The 7,142-nt window shown below is 39.6% G+C and overlaps 1 long non-coding RNA gene across 1 annotated transcript; it reads right to left on the bottom strand.

Moving 5' to 3' along the window:
• Positions 1-2,092: 2,092 nt before the first annotated feature.
• Positions 2,093-5,865, bottom strand: LOC141375285 (uncharacterized). The gene is made up of 2 exons (XR_012383078.1): positions 2,857-5,865; positions 2,093-2,793 (listed from the first exon to the last, which is right to left on the bottom strand). It is a non-coding gene; the product is annotated as an uncharacterized lncRNA (long non-coding RNA).
• Between the last annotated feature and the right edge of the window lie 1,277 nt (positions 5,866-7,142).

Raw genomic sequence — 7,142 nt, 5'->3', positions numbered from 1 at the left:
TTGTCGCGAGGGGCATGACTGAATTCCCTGAATGAAAGAGCCAAACTGCAGTTAAAGTCCACCATTTAATCATTTGGCAAATAATTCGACTACAGATGTCCATGTAAACAGTCACTTTGTCCCCTGTTGGGTGTGTGTTTTGACTCTTAAACTCAGCGCGCCCAAATAGACACTCCCACACCGAGCCTCTTTTGCTCCTCCGACACTCCCCCCTAAACAGAGCTGGACACGCCCACTTTTCTGACTTTTTCCAAAGTAGAGGTGTGAAAACACCCTGCTGAAACGAGGGGGTTTCATGGCCCTTTAAGAATTGTAGGACAATATGTATGGTATGTATGAAATGTGTCATTACTGTTGAAGCCTTGTTTTGATATATTTAACATCAATGTTTAATTTCAATATCGCATAAAAGATTTGCGAAAAAAGCAGCGTTTCTATTAAGTAAGTCAAAACTTCAATCACCGTCTGGTTCGGCTCAGCTGCCAAAAGCTACAGCGAATAGTCCGGACTGCTGATCGAATCACTGGCACTACCCTTCCCACACTTCAAGAACTGTACTCTTCCAGAGTGAGTAAAAGGGCTTGCAAATTCACTCTGGACGAATCGCAGCCAGAACACTACCTGTTCGACCTGTTACCGTCTGGTCGGCGCTTCAGAGCACCAAGCACAAAAACAGCCAGACAAAGGATAAGTTTCTTTTCTCAGGCCATCTACCTCCTTAACAGTAAAATATTCCCCTACTGTGCATTAAATATGTGCAATACTTTTTCATACGCACTCGTACACAGCACCTTATATCAATATACAATGCAATACTTTCTACATTCGCATTTGTACACAGCACCGTATAACCTGTATATTTATAACAAATCTGTACATACATCTCAATATCCACATTTCTGGACTAACTGCATCTCTGTTTAATGTTTATCGTCTTTTTTTTTAAATTTTTTTTTATTTTGTGTTGTCACTTTTGAGTACACTGGAAGCTTCTGTAGCCAAAACAAAATCCTTGTGTGTGTAGCACAATTGGCAATAAAACCTATTCTGAAAATGAAAATAATCACTTTCTGATTAACTGCCCCAAATATAAAAAGTACAAATTTTATTTAATTTTGAACTTATTTAATAAATGACCTGCACCTCGGAAGACAATGCCGACAGGCAATGAACGCGTGGCGGTGTTTGAAGGCATGAGATGAAGATGCTCTTGACAATTCTGGAGGTCATTAATAATTTAACACTAAGACTTAATTTCGGATGTTTTACAATGTGGTCAGCCTGCTGGTTTGTCCATTCCTACACATTTTTATCACTTTTTTTTAATGCTCATACTGAAATTTGTTTGGTAAAAGTGTTTCCATCGTAGTTTATGCGAATTTATTTGTGTATCAAATCAAATAAAAAAAAATATAATATAAAGTTTATCCTACTCGGTTATGCTCATGTTTTTTTTTATGCACATTTTCAAAATGTTTTGCCATTTCCATCAACTTTTTTATGCGCATATGCAAAATGGTGGATTGATGGATGGAAACAGCTACTGTTATGTAAATGCACCTTTAGATTAGCACAGTTATAAGGTCTGCAACTGCCAAATTACACTGCTACTGCTATATAAAAATGTCTCATGAAATAATAATAATTACACAAAACAACTTTTATAAGCAGCCATTAACTTACTAAAACTTTGGCTGACTTCCAAATTGCATACTTTAATATTAAATAGTACGCTTAAAACTACTTCTGGTGAGATTCTGAAGTGTGCATCCGATAAACGCTACGCTATCCCATGATGCCCCACGAGAGAATTCATAAATGGGAGTGAAGCGATGCAACTGACGCAGATAGGTCATGTGATCATGACAAAATGGCAAATGTAGGACGTCAGAGTTCCATTTATACTACGCACACTTATAATGTATAGAACAGGGGTTCTCAACTGGTTTGGCCATAGGACCCACATTTTTACATGTTCAGGTCGCGACCCAAATTTTTAGGAACTATAATACAATTTTAGGAATTAAAATTTGTATTTATATGTTAACATACACAAGTACTGACAGATAAATCATAAGAAATTCACATAGACTTACAAAGAAACAATATTTTATTGCTGTCATTAACCAAAATGGATCAAATTATAAAAATATTACAAACGAAAAACGACAAATACTGTTAACAGTGGTTAGGGTCAGGAAATATTCAGTTACCATGAACTAAACTGAACTGGTAATAAAACATGTCTGGTTTCTAAATGTCGTTTTAATTTAGAAGGTTTCATGCTGTCTTGTGAGAGCACCTCACTACATATGACACACTGAGACTTTGTCTTTTTTTGTCATCAAAATATGTACGTCCATACTTTACATATTCGGGGTTGCACTTGCACTTCGACATATTTGTTGCTAAAGTTAAATGAAATTTCACATGTCAAACGGTAAGGTTGTCGCGCACGCATTTCAAAATAAAAGTCCAGTATAAGCAAAATAGATTAAACTTTTGTTGTTTTTTTGACCACACACGCGACCCACCAGTTAAGAAACACTGGTATAGAACATATAGTAAATTTAGGGTGCTTTCACACCTGTGAATCGATTCAGTTGTTCCGAAACAGAGATTACAAATGTTACATTGTTGCTTTTTGCTCTTGGTGCGGTTCACTTTCACACTGTGAAGTTTCTAGTCGGACCAATAGAGCTAAAACAAGTCACGTGCGAGTAAACTCTCCTTACATTGGTCAGAGTATCAGGGTTTATTTTGCAGAGACGTGTGAGTAAACTCTCCTCTCTCCTTACATTGGTCAGAGTATCAGGGTTTATTTTGCAGAGACGTGCGAGTAAACTCTCCTCACACTGGTCAGAAAATCAGGGTTTATTTTGCAGAGTCTCGCTCAGCTGTCAGGGGGGGTGGTGGTTTGACAAGGTGCGTGCGACGTGTCTGAAGAGTGATTGAAAAGGGTTGCGCGACATATTTGAGGACCGGGAGGGAGGCACGAAATCATTCATTTGCAGGCATCAGGGAGACTCCCAAAACTTCCCACCCTACTGATAATTCTCTCTTCATATAGCCGTATGTCTATTATATATCCATAATACACTGTGATATAACCGCGCTCAAATTGTATCGCTTTCTCACTACAATCGATCTGCTCCAGAGTTCGTTTCAATCGAGCCGAGACCACCTCTTTCAAGCGATCTCGGAGCGATTAATTTGGTGCGGATCCTAGCGCGATTGCTGGTTTCTCATATGCCAAACGAACTGCGCTAACTGGGCAAACGAGACAGGTTCCAAAACAAAAGCGTAGGTGTGAAAGCATCCTTAAATTCAAATGCAGCATGTAGCACCTACAGAGTAGTAGGCGATTTCAGACGCAGCCTATGACTAAGTAAAACAACTAAGCAAATGAGTACAACATGGCATATACTGTTGTTGTATTGGTTTATTGCAGTAAGCATGCGATGCCAAACAGTGTTCATGCAGAAGCTGGTGTAGGAGAGTACACTTTACCAGTTGCAAGGTTTTGCAAATATACACACACATTAACAAAGCATGCATATATTCAGAAGGTGATAAAAAAAAAGCATTACGACCAGCTCATATCCTATCACCTGCAATGGAAATTATTCTTAATTCGTTAATCAGTGATAAAACTACTTGCAAAAGTACTGGAGGTTTCTTTTTACTCAGTGGGGATTACGTTTACAGAGAGAGTTTGAAAACAGAAGGAAAAACAAAAGAAAATGCTGGAGCTTTCTAACATTAGAAGTTGAGTTATTGTCTGAGAGGGGTGACAATATCAAGGGAGAAGGAAGTCGAGGAGGACATTCTGTTATCCATGGAAATTGTGGAGCATATCATCTAGACAAAGGGACTTGGGGAAAAGGAGGCTGAAAGAGGCGAGGGTTTGTTTAAATATTGCAGAACTGCTACCCTGAATGGAAGGTTGCTCTCAAACACCTCTGATATCTGCCACTGACATCATTATCACCACAGGCATCACACAAATGTCAACCACAAAAACCTGCATGTCAAAGATCTTCATACCACTGGCAAGGGGAGGATCATCTCTGGATAACGGGTATCTTATTTCAGGTAATGCACAGTTTTCTCTTCCTCCAGAATATGATCTCAAATTTAGTCTTCATTTATTTCTACATGTTAATCAGACTACGTACTTATTTTTATCCACAGCAAGTTTGTGACGATGCATGTGAAGACGTAACATGTATATGCATGTTTCGGTAAAGAAGAACTGTCTATCATATGTGGATGTAAGGTCATGAACAACAGCACCTCCTGCTGAGATAAACCACACTTCACTATATGCGCCCTCTGGAGGAGAGGTCCTGTAAGTATCCCCTAGGTGTTTTCCCCCCACAGCTGAAGCCATTTGTTTAACAGGACATTCCTTTATGGCAGTGTTTCAAAGCCCTGTTCCTGGAGACACACCAACACTACACATTGGGTGTGTCTTAATATTTGGACCTAGTCAGGGCACTGATCGGGGAGTCAGTAGTTTTAAGTGCTTTCTCAATTGCAAAATTCTTCAAGTGCACTGAAACATTCGCTTCCTAAAAAGTCCCACAATGCACTTTGAAAATCAGGGAGCATTTATGCTCACCAGGTGCCTTTAATGGAAGTTCGGAAGCGCAAAAAATGAATCATGTTAACCAAATCATCAAACATAATAACAAACAAGAAGTTTTTCCTAGATGTTATTTATCAAGATTTAACATTAACAAACACAGCTAGATGGGTTAAGAACAATCTAGCCAACATTTATAATTGTTTAACGGCTGAATAGTTGAGATTATATGAAACAATCAAAGTATTTAGCTATGATGTACTTTTTTAATACGTGAAGGCTCCTACACACAGGACGTTTTTAGTTTGTGTTTATCTGCAGCGTTTTACGAGACGTTTTTCAGTGTTCAAACTCAAGCGCTTTTCACTGGCGTCAAGCAGAAGACTATGCTAAATCACTCTTTTGACGTTAGATGGCGCTGCACAACTTTAAGCTTCTGACATCCGCTTATGACACTGAAGAAGAGGAGGAGAGGAAGTTCGCACTCTAGCGATGAAGAAATGATTATTGTTCACAGAGCAATAAGCAGCTCCACGTTCATATCTCTTCGGGGCATCTTCTTCAATGTGCGCTCGCATTGACAGTTTTGTGCTTGAGCGCCTCTAAGTGCTGTTTACATTAATTTCAGCAGCTTCGTGCACGTGAGCAAAAGTGCCGATCTGATTGGTGGAGAAGGTTTTGACGCTGCGCATCAAAACAAAAAAATGAGCATGAGGCGTTTTTTTTTTTTAAATGACGCTTTTGCGCCTGGCATTTTGCGCGTTGGTGTGCACAATCACATTGACGCCCTTTATTTAGTTACGAGGCGTTAAACGTCGACAGAAAACGCGAGCAAAAAACGTCTCGGTGTGCACGGGCCTTAAGGAAACCAAGCTCATCGGTGTTCTTACCAGAACCCTTACTAGTGTACAAAACCTACTGATCCACGACTTCGGTAGTTGACTGAGACACACCCATTTTCAAGCTCTTCCTAGTCAAACACATTTGAAACAACTCATCAAAACAATTGACAAGACTCTGAAACTTGGAGATTAATTGGTCAGATAAGAGAGACATACAAAATGTGTTCTGTTGCTGTGCCTTCAGGTACAGGATTGGGAAACACTGTATCTAACCAGGTAAGCCAACTTAATCTGCGCCTCCTACTTATCCTACATTTACCATTTCAAACACAAACATCATATCAGACTCTCATTTGAACAGGTAGCACCTTTCAGATTAACCCATGCCCCTGAATATAATCCCAGTCAAACAAAAACATTTTGGTAAACAATAGCCCCTTTCACACAGTGATACCGGTAAATATCCGGAAAATTTCCGAAACTTCTTTACCGGTAAATTCAAAAAACTGCTGTTCACACAGGCGAGGACGTTACGGAAATCTTCCGGAAAAGAGAATTCACACATCCATTCCAAAATACCGGTAAATTCTGACATCATTCACCACAAATGAGCTTTAAACGGCTGCGCTTGTATTTGTAAACATTTGACTAAATTACAAACTCTGTGGATGATCAATATTGTGAACAACTTTCGCAGGATCACTTTCGCATGTCGAGATGTTCATAATATGTGCGTGTGCTGGCGCTCACAGGCAGTTTCACAGGCACACGCAAAGCTTGAAGGTAAACAAACAACGGCTTATCATAAGCATCTCATCGATGATTATTTACACAGTTGGCATTAAGAAGAACATATAAACATGATCTGACTAACTTCTAGCAGCTAAATGTGTCTGGAAAAATATTTAAAGGCTTTTATCCTCACAAACCGCCCGGACGTAAATGCGTCTGACTGTTGTGATTGGCTAAAGCAGACGTCTCACGTCAGCACGTTCTAGACGTGGACGCGCTTATTACGGCAATCTTCCTTCTGCATTCACACAGCGCAGCATTCCGGCAAATTGCCAGTAATGTTACAACTTCTCTTTCCGGAAAATAGCCAGAACGAATTTACCGGTATTTTCAAAAAGGACCTGTCCACATATACAACCTTTGTCTGTATGTGTGAAAGGGGCTAATGACTCTATTGATTATTCTATCCTTGTTTTTTTTTTTTTTTTTTTTTTTTGTGAAACTCAATCTAGGAAATGAGAAAGTTTCTAAAAATAACAGTTTAAAAATTAAAGCACTCAAAAATAAGAGTTTCTTGTGTCACTGAGTCCAAATGAGAGTCTTGCAAATAATTTTTGGCTAGTAGTGTCTTGGGTTCAGTCGCAGAGCTTTTAGAGATGCGTTCAAGCAGTGGTTAACACTGAACAACTAGCACTGGGGATGCGACGAGGGCGGCGGTGAGCTGGGCGTTAACGGCGAGTAGACTCGAAGAAGCCTGGGGGAAGGGGTTAAATCAAATAAACAAACAAAAAGGCACATGGAAGGGAGGCCAGGTGAGATCGGCGGTACTGGAGGAACCCTCAAGGAAGGTCCGTATCTGTCAAGTCCTGGACACTCACTCACCTTTTATCAACCGGTCTTACTTACATTTGACATTAATTTAAAGGCAGTACACTTTAAAAAAAGAAAATAGGCTAATTTTACAACTCCCATAGAGTTAA

The sequence above is a fragment of the Danio rerio genome, chromosome 7, assembly GCF_049306965.1.
Source record: "Danio rerio strain Tuebingen ecotype United States chromosome 7, GRCz12tu, whole genome shotgun sequence".
Lineage (NCBI taxonomy): Eukaryota > Metazoa > Chordata > Actinopteri > Cypriniformes > Danionidae > Danio > Danio rerio.
Note: the sequence above shows the minus strand (reverse complement) of the source record. Positions and strands in the feature narration are given on the sequence as shown.